This window comes from Lemur catta, chromosome 8 (assembly GCF_020740605.2).
Source record: "Lemur catta isolate mLemCat1 chromosome 8, mLemCat1.pri, whole genome shotgun sequence".
NCBI classification, from domain to species: Eukaryota; Metazoa; Chordata; class Mammalia; order Primates; family Lemuridae; genus Lemur; species Lemur catta.
This window is the reverse complement of record NC_059135.1, coordinates 8,297,564-8,307,101: the sequence shown is the minus strand read 5'-3', so window position 1 is coordinate 8,307,101 and position 9,538 is coordinate 8,297,564. Positions and strand designations below refer to the sequence as shown.

At 47.9% G+C, this 9,538-nt stretch overlaps 1 long non-coding RNA gene across 1 annotated transcript; it reads left to right on the top strand.

Annotated features, from left to right (window-relative positions):
* The first annotated feature begins 673 nt into the window (after positions 1–673).
* LOC123643461 lies at positions 674–2,702 on the top strand. The gene is made up of 3 exons (XR_006736800.1): positions 674–737; positions 1,284–1,534; positions 2,636–2,702. It is a non-coding gene; the product is annotated as an uncharacterized LOC123643461 (long non-coding RNA).
* Positions 2,703–9,538: the final 6,836 nt, after the last annotated feature.

The window sequence follows — 9,538 nt, the reverse complement described above, 5'->3', positions numbered from 1 at the left end:
TCAGCCATAAAAGAATGGTGAACTACCTCTTGTATTAACCTGAATGAAGCTGGAGCCCATCGTTCTAAGTGAAGTATCACAAGAATGGAAAAACAAAACCACATATACTCACCATTAAATTGGTACAAACTGATCAACACTTATGCGCACATATAGGAAGTAACATTCATCTGGTGTTGGGTGGGAGGGGGAGGAGGGGATGGGTAAATTCACACTTAACGGATGCAGTGTGTGCTATCTGGGGGATGGGCACTCTTGTACCTCTGACTTGGGTGGTGCAAAGGCAATTTATGTAACCAAAGCATTTATACCACTGTAATATTCTGAAATTAAAAAAAAAAGCACACAGACACACACACATCCCAGAATCTTCTAGGAGATTTTAAAAAATGTATTGCTTAATTTCAGTTAAAATTTTTGAAAATAATAAAGCATGTTCTAAATTATTCAGAAAAAAATTAAGTAGTGTTATTTCTGAACCTATTACTAAAGAAAAGATAGGATTTCTATCCCTTTTCTTTTCAGAGGTATACCCCATTCTGGAACAGGAAATTAAAGTAAAAATAAAAATATTCAGCCTGCACTAGTCTTTTGCCATCCTAAGCCTTTCTCTTCCTGTTCCTTCTTCTGACCAAGGTCAATGGAGGAAGAAATCAGACGCCAAGCCAGCCATGGGAACAGCCTGGAAGTTGTAGAAGCTCCTCCGCCCTGTCCTGGCACAGCATCCAATGTTTAAAGTAAGCCAGGTGTTTACTGCTGAGCATCTATTTGCTAAACTACCTTCTTTGACATGACCCATGTGAAGGTAGAAGAAGGCAGAGGGACATACGAGGGTTCAAAGGTCATGGGAATTAACAAATTCCTGCCTCAAAGGACTCCTGTGTTCAGAGAGTCCTCGCCAGCTGAGCAGCAGCTGCATACAAGGAAGTCATGTGTGTTATGGCAAGTTGGACTCACACCAACAGCTGTCCTGCTGCAGTTTAAAAAACCCGGTTTCCTCTTTATATACTCTTTGATTTCATCATCTTGCATACTTGTGTCCTTGCAAAGCAGGTTAACAGCTGGACTAAAGGCACAAAGGCAGCATTATAGCCAGAAATTAGGAGGGAGATTAAGACTCACCTGTTGCTCAGGTCACAGCCCTCACCTGGACTGGACTGAGTTAGGTCTGGACATTGGCACCCGGGGCTGGAGAGAGCCAAAATGCTCGGCATTAGACACTGGGGAGGATGTGCTGGGGCAGGAGGCTGGAGCCAAGTTGGTGACAATGGTTAATGTCTTAGGTGCAAGGGTTTAAGGCCTGTCGACTGTGGGGCTGCTTTACAACACCAGAGTGAAGAAGAGACACCTGAGCTTTAAAGAAGTCACTGGAAGCCTGAGAGGACAAACGCTTCTCATTGGAGGAAGCTGGAGGTTGGAACCCAGGAAATCTAGAAATGAAAAAGGGAAATGGATTTGGGAAGAGTCATGATGACTCCACCTTTGGCATGTTCCCCAGTGTGCACACCGAGACCCTTCATTCCACCCATTTGGGGTAGGTTTTGAAACTTCTAGCCCTGTAGTACAGCATTCATGGTGCCTTGGGGGTGGAAGTCATGGTTGGTTGGAACTAGGAAACCTGGGGGATTCTTACCCTTTTGGGTTAGGAGAATACGACTCTCTTTTGTGTGGTTCCTATCCATTTGGTAGACCTTTGCATTGAGATCAAGATTGTTTGCATTGGGAATTCCCTGTACTGTTTACTTGTCAACTTGTGTTTGTTGTTGTTTGTGAGTTTTATTTCAACATGGGAGGCTCCATTTCTATTTCATCAGAAAATGAGTTTAAACAAGGTCCAAGAATTGCAACAAAAAGCTAATGAAGATCCCTCTGGATTTTGGGAACGCATCTATAAGGCATATTGAAAATATGCAGATGCAGATCCAGTGGCCCCTGTAAATATGCACATGGTTAATATGACTTTTATAGGGCAGAGTGTTCCAGATATAAGGAGGAAACTACAGCATGTAGAAGGGGCAATTGGCATGAATCCCTTGCAGTTTGTTGATATCGCCTTTAAAGTACATAAGGCTAGAGAAGAACAGAAATGAAACCTATGTCTGTTCTGTTAGCCGTGCCAACCAAGGGTCCTTTGATACAGTCAAAAGGAAAGGGTAGAAAGGGTCACTGTAGGTTGAAGTACAATCAGTGTGCTTTTGTAAAGAGGACTGACACTGCCTGAAATTGCAAAGGGCTCTGGGTGACAAGAAGCCCCCAGGACAGCAAATGCTTTCTTGAGTCCAGGACTCAGATGATGAATGAGGAGCCCAGGCTCCACGCCTCACTGGCAGCCCCTCTCCAAATATCCCCACAGGAGCCCCAGGTACGATTGACATTGGGGACTTGGTTAGAGGACTTTTTAATTGACACAGGAGCTACCTTTTCTGTTCTAAACTGTAACTTTCCTTAGCGAGAACACAATGGCAGTGGTGGGGTAACTGGTCAGACCCAACACCAAGCTGTGCTCCAACCTCTTGAGTGCCAACTGAGAGAACAAAAGCTGAGACAGTTTCTTATATGTGACAGACTATCCAATACCTCTCCTAGGCTGTGATTTGTTATGCAAGTTGAACGCTCAAATAACTTTTTTTTCCAGAGAAGCAACAACTCCACTTGCTGGTCCTTCCAAAAAATGCTCTCTGGTTTCTTCAATGTCTACTCTCTCACGAAGAAGAAGCAAATTGTACTCCTTCTCGAGGTCTACCAAAAAGTAAGGACGTATGGGCTGACAGGACCCAGGCATGTGCCACAACAGCCACACCAAATACCATTCTGTGAAAAGAAGGGACCTCATGCCCTCACAAGGAACAATACCCCCTTATAAAGGAAGCATTGGAAGGAAGTCATCCTATGTTGAATAGATTTCCAGAGCATGGACTAATTCATCCCTGTCTGTCCCCTTATCATACGCCAATTTTACCTGTCAGGAAGCCCCATACCAATGAGGACAGATTTGTGCATGATCCACATGCCTCTATTGGTATTGTACAAGACATACACTACAGGGTCAAACCCATATAGTCTTTTGACAGTAGTACCAGGTGACTATGAATGGTACTCAACATTCCTCTGAAAAAAGAGGCCAAAGTCCTTTTTGCATTTCAGTGGCAGGATCCTGAGACTAGGATGATGCCGTAGTACTGCTGGACTGTGTTGCCTCAGAGGTTTGACAACTCTCCTACCCTGTTTAGTGAGAGCGTAGCAAAAGACTTGCAGAACTTGCAATTGGACTAAGGGATTCTATCACAATACGTGGATGATTTACTTATAGCTAGCCCCAATTATCATCATTGTCTCACAAATACAGTGGCTGTGCTAAATCATCTGGCTTTGTGTGGCTATAAAATATCACCCAAAAAGGCACAAATTTGCAAACAACAAGTTACTTATTTGGGATTCCAAATTAGCAAGGGAACCCACAGCCTAACGTCAGACCACAAGCAAGGCATCTTGAATCTTAAGGTGAGCAAAAATAAAAGACAATTGCTTGGGTTCCTAAGAATGGCAGGGTTCTGTGGCATCTGGATTCCAAACTTTGGACTAATGGCAAAGCCCTCGTATAAGGCCCGCAAAGGAAAAGATGCGGAGCCCCTGATCTGGACCACAGACTGTCAGAATGCCTTTGAAAAACTAAAGCAGAGTCTTATGCCTGTCCCCACTTTGGGGTTGCCTGACTTGCAGAAAGAATTCAAATAATATACATTCATGAATAACAAGGAATGAGCCTTGGAGACTTATTACAGATGCTGGGAAACGTCCCAAAGCCACATACTTGTCAAAGCAACTGGACAATACTGTGAGACGATGATAGCCTCTTTGCCTCCAGGCAGTAGCAGCTGCTTGTGACTTGTTATAAGAGGCTGAAAAATTCACCTTACAACGTGTTGTAGTATATGACCCCCACCAGGTTCTGACTTTATTAGAGCAAAAGCAGGGGTGAGTTACTGACTGACCATGGGAAGGCTAGGAAAATACCAAGCCATCCTTTTGGATAATCCAAATGTTAAATTAAGCACTATCTAGTCTCAGTGCTGCCACCTCGTTACCAGTTGAAGAGAATGAGCCTTTACGGCATGACTGTTTAGGGATTCCGGATGCTGTCTATTCTAGCAGGATGGACCTGTCAAACTAGCTAGTGCCAGAGCTGAATTGGGATCTTTTCACCCATGGGAGCAGCTGTATAGAAGGTAGACAACAAAGGGCTCAGTATGTGGTGGTCACAGAACGACCGGTACTGGAAGCAATGGCGCTGCCACCTGGGACTGCAGCCCAGAAAGCTGAGCTGCTTGCTTTAACCAGCGCTCTTCAGTTATCCAGAGGGAAAAAGGTAAACATTTGTATGGACTCTAAATATGCTTTTATGGTCATCCATGCTCATGGTGCCATCTGGAAGGAAAGGGGCTCCTGATAGCCAGAAATGAGGATATTAAGTATGACACTGAAATAATGGGCCTGATACAGGTCATGGCTCAGCCCAAGCAGGTGGCCACCCTGCACTGTGCTGGTCACCGAAAAGAAGACACTTATGTTGCAAAACAAAATCAGGCCACTGACAAGACTGCCAAGAAGGCCACTAAAGGTGCCACCTTTCTTTGGTTATTTGTTCTGCCTATAGAATGGAGAGACAACTCCTTAGTGAGGATTTCCCAAACTATCCCCTTCTCTGCTAGTCTGTCTCACTGCTGGGTTTGTCATCCCAAACCTCAGTCAGTGCGACCCCAGTCTGAGCCCGTAGTTATTCCTGTATATAATTTCACTGATGTACCTTCCTAGACCCTGAATTTGCAGAAGCTGGTCTCTCAGATCACCGACAAGGTGTGACTAATAGCTCTGTACTCAGGGGCCCCAGGTTTCCTTCTTACCCAGCCCCATAGCAGACACTATGTACAAGGCAACAGCAAGGACCCAAAGTCCCACTGGTGCACTTTGTACTGGCCTACCAGTCTCCCCCAGTTGACTACTTATTTTAAGAATGCAACTGATACAGTCTTTTCAGCCCCACCTCCTCTAGATTACCTTGTTAATAAGTGCTGCAACTCCTCAGATAAGGAACACGGGACTCCCATTTGAGCAATAGTATGCCAGGGGAAAAAATGTGTCCCCAAAGCTTGGGAAAATTTCCAGTCTGTCAACTCCAGGAAGGACAATATCAGCTTCCTTATACAGACCTTTGGTGTGAGAACTTAACCTTAATGCTACCCAAGAATGGCTCGATAAACATTTAAATAGGAGCAGGTACTATCTATGTGTCCGTTGGATACATTTTTGTTTGTTGAGGCAAAGTAGGAAGTCCTTGGGCTTATGATTACTTAAATAGCCAAACAATGAGGGAACTTGTTTATCGGGGATCCTCACCACTCCCTTGTCAGTCTATAACAGATATGAGACTGCTCACTGGACTAGCTCCCTGAAATTATTTCATGAGTAACCAGGGAAATTTTAGAGGAGGACTCCATCCGGGGAATCCCAAATCAGTATATCCTGGGGGAATCCCAGATGGAGATGAATACTTCTTTGGGTACAGTCCACTCTCTTGGTGAGGAGTGGCAGCTCATCAACATGTGCGTTGCAACCTGTCTGTGACCTTGAGGATTATTGACAATGAAATTGCATTGGCAATAGCTGCTCAAAAAAAACTCTTTAGACTCTTTAGCTCAAGAAGATCTTGATAATCCCATTGCTTTTGACTGTATTTTATCTAACAAGGAGGTGTCTGTGTTACAGCTAATTCTTCATGCTGTGCTTATACAGATTCCTCTGCAGAGGTAGAAGTACATGTTGAGAAAATTAGGCAGCAAGCTACCTGGTCACAGCAAATTGTAGAACGTGGAGATCTGGGACAGGGATAGGTGATTGGTTTTCTAATATTTTCTCTTGCCTACCAAGCGAGGTGAAAGCCCTCCTATCAGGTATCCCCCATTTCACCCTGTCAGTCCTCACAGTTGTAGTTGTTGCATACGCCCTTCGTCACCTGGTGGTCTCCTGCATCCGTTATTTTTGTAAGTCTACTGCCGAAGCCTTGACAGAAAGAGCAATGGCATAAACAAGTACAAACCTTCCATCTGAAACGTCACCCCAGTTAGCAGGAAGCAGCTCGATGATTGTGTCACCCCTCCTCACATAGCCGTGGAAGGGTAAGATGGACACTGGGGAATGTGCAGCAGAGGAAACGGTGGGAAAAGGGCAATGGAAAGTTTCACGCGTTGTCCTTCTGAAAACCCCACACTTTTTGGGAGTTAAAACTTGCAATCCATCCCCAGGCCAGTGATCAAAGGGGCAGAAAAATGTTCTTTGCTGTATGTTTTTTATTATCTTTAAACAGGATGGTCCATATAAGGACAAAGACCACGAAGTCATAGTCACTGGAGATAAGGTCACCATCTCCCAAGAACCAAGACCCAAATCAAAAATACCAATTATAGTTAAGCAACAATAGCCCAGAGTGACACTGGTCAAGCAGGCCTGAGTCCCACTGCTGAAAATCCCCTTTTAAAAAGCCCTGTGTTTTTGCGTAAAGGGAGGATGGTAGGCTTTGAGACACTAGTACATTGTCCTTCTCATTTGCCAGCAAATTAATAAACTTCTCTTTCCTTTGTCCTTAAACCGCTTGTCCTCGTTCTTCTTCCTCATTCCTTAGGCCTCAGGGATAAGTACTGAACTTTCTGTTGTGTTTGCAAAGGAAGCATTTTCTGTTTCTGTTTCCACAAACAGAGCCCAGCTCCAAGGAGACTGTAATGCCAATTACAGCCTCTAGAGGGGAGTGTGGATGTGGCCAAAGCTAAGCCAGGGAGGAAAGCAGGTACTGGGCCTGGGTGATGGGGACACTGGGCTGCTAAAATGAGAGATGGAATCACAGGCCCTTCCTTGCCTTGTGTGCACACAGTGTGTCTGTGACCGGCCTTGCTGAAGGCTGGTCATGGGAAAGATACCTGAGCTGGTATCACTGGGCCGTGGGAGTCTGTGCCAGGGTACAGGCAATATCTGCCCTTGTCCTGTTGTGCATAACACAGGGGCTTAAACTGAAGGACTATGGGTGATCATGCAGACTGTAGGTGGGGACCACAATGTGGCCCTGGGCCAGCCTCCTTGCTCCTCGTGCTGCACAAGGACTGTGGCTTCCTCGGGGGTGTTTCTCATGGATGCTCCCTGGACCTTCAGCGGCTGCCCAGATGGACTTCCTGTGCTCCCCTTCCCTTCCCCACTCCCACAGGCCCCCACCCTTTAGCCTCTTCCTCCTCTGCCAGGACAGCTCTTCCCATTCATCTGCTTTTCCAGGATTCGCTCCCTTCCAACAGAAATAACCACATTTGCACCCCCAACAATCCCTCTGGCATTCTCCAAACCTGCAGCCTCAGGTGTCCAACGCCTCCACCACCTTAGCTCTGCCAAGCAGAGGACCAGGAGATGGAGACAAGGCTTGGGCTCAGCTTCACCCCAGGCCCTAAGAGCTGAAATATTGCCACCAATGCCTGCTGAGCCCAGGGGATAATCGCACCATGATTATGCAATTGCAGGGGCTATGTCCCCAGCCTCTGCCCATCTGGGGCACAGGTAGGACAGAATCTGAGGAGACAGACATTGACCCATATGCTTGAACCATTTAGAGTGTGAGAGGACCCCAAATTGCAACCCTTTTTTCTACCTACGTTCCAAACTGACTAAGAGGTAAGCAAAAAGGAGAGACGGGGGATAAAAATACCAGTTTTATTCTGATAAAAGATGTAGGGGGAGTATGGCTTAGATGTGTCACAATAAAGGCATCACTAAAACTGAAACCTAGAATTGAGCTTATCCACATGGCCTCAGGCTACTCCAACCAACCACCCTTCACCTCACCCCCACGAACCCCCCTGTCCCTGTGCTCCTGAGCTGGGAGGACCCACCAGGGCCCTGGTCCCTGGAGACAGGATGACTCTAGGGAGACCCAACAAGGGGAAGACACTCCCATTCCCCAAGGACCCCAGTCAGAGAAGTCTCCCCCGTGAGACAGGAGGGGATAGGGAGAGAGCTGGCGTGTGGCCCTGACTGGCGTGCAGCTCCTAGAAGGAGACACTGGAGCAGGACTCAGTGCTCCCCTGAAGGTCCCAGGCTCCTGCTCTTCACTCTCCATTTCTCCCCGCTGGAGGGTAGCAGGTTCTCCATCCTCACGCCCCAGTGGGTGCTGCCCCTGTGCCTGCAGCTGCCCCCTGCCCTTGAACTCTCCTGTCCAGGATGCCAACTGCCTTAGTCATCTAGGGGATGCACCTCCTGTCCCCACAGTGTCCACCCAGCTTGGGGAATCACCCCCACTTCTGAAGTGTGAACCGAAGCTGCTCTTGCTGAAGCTTATGAAGCCTGTCACCTTGCTGGGTCCCCTGCCCATGTCCTTCCTCAATGACTGCTCTCCTGCTGCCGCGTTTTCCAGGCTCCAGTAACATGAGCTACTTCTGTGACAGCAGAAACATTCCCTGTTGCCACTGCTCCTTACAGCCACGGAAAATGCCCCAGGAGTTGCATTATTTCCTTCCCATCAGTCCAGCAGGATTTTAGAAGTTCACCCTGCTTCTTAATTTGATCCTGTCCCTTTCCCAATCCCAGTGGGTCTGACATTGTTGTCTGGGTCAAACAAACTGCTTTCTCCACAAAGACCTGCAGATTCTTCATAAACTGCCATTGCTTTTGCAGAGTGTGGTGTGTGCTCAGCTTTCTCTGACCCCATCTGCATGAATGTCCCCTTCCCCACTGCCAGGGGCAGCACTGGCATGGATGTGTCCACCCGAGAAGGTCAACGTGTGTGGATTTCCCCGCCCAGCCCGCTGCCCACTGGCCTGGAATTGCAGGTGCTGGCCTTAGCAGACCCTAAGCAGACCCGGGGAAAAGCTGGCACATTTATGTCAGTGCTGACTCAGCTGTGGCCTGGGCCTGCCTGCTGCCTAGAGACAGAGAGAAGAGAGAGAGGGGACGCCACAGCAGGCTGGTCTGGTCCGTGCCTGGCCTAGCTGGGGCCACTGTGCCATGGGGAGGGTGGCAGCAGAGGACAGCTGTGCCCAACAGAGGCTCAGCTCACCGGCTCCTCTGCCCACAGTCGGGGGTTGGGGGAGAGACACACAGAGGGAGACCTAAGGGTGTGCAGCACCTGGTGGACACAGGGACCCTGCCCTCTGGAAAAGATGTCCTCATCAGTGTCCTGGAGTCTGTCCCAAGCAGACTGGTGCTCACTTGCTCCTTTGGGGAAAGAAGAGCAGAAGTGGAGCGAGGGTGGAATCCCCCTTCTCCCATATTTCCAAGTGTGACTGAGCAGCCACCTTGTCCACAGCGGGGGGAGGTCGGACTCAGTGGGAGCCAGTGTGGAAAACATCCCTGGAGCACTGTCCCCCTCGGGCCCCTGAATCCTGCCCTGTCCTCCCTCTGCTCACCTGGGGCCCTGGATTCTAATGCTCACGGCTCCCCCCGGCCTCCCTGTCTTCACCTTTGATGCTGGAATGATGGATCCGAATCTGGATGAACGATCTGCACAGAC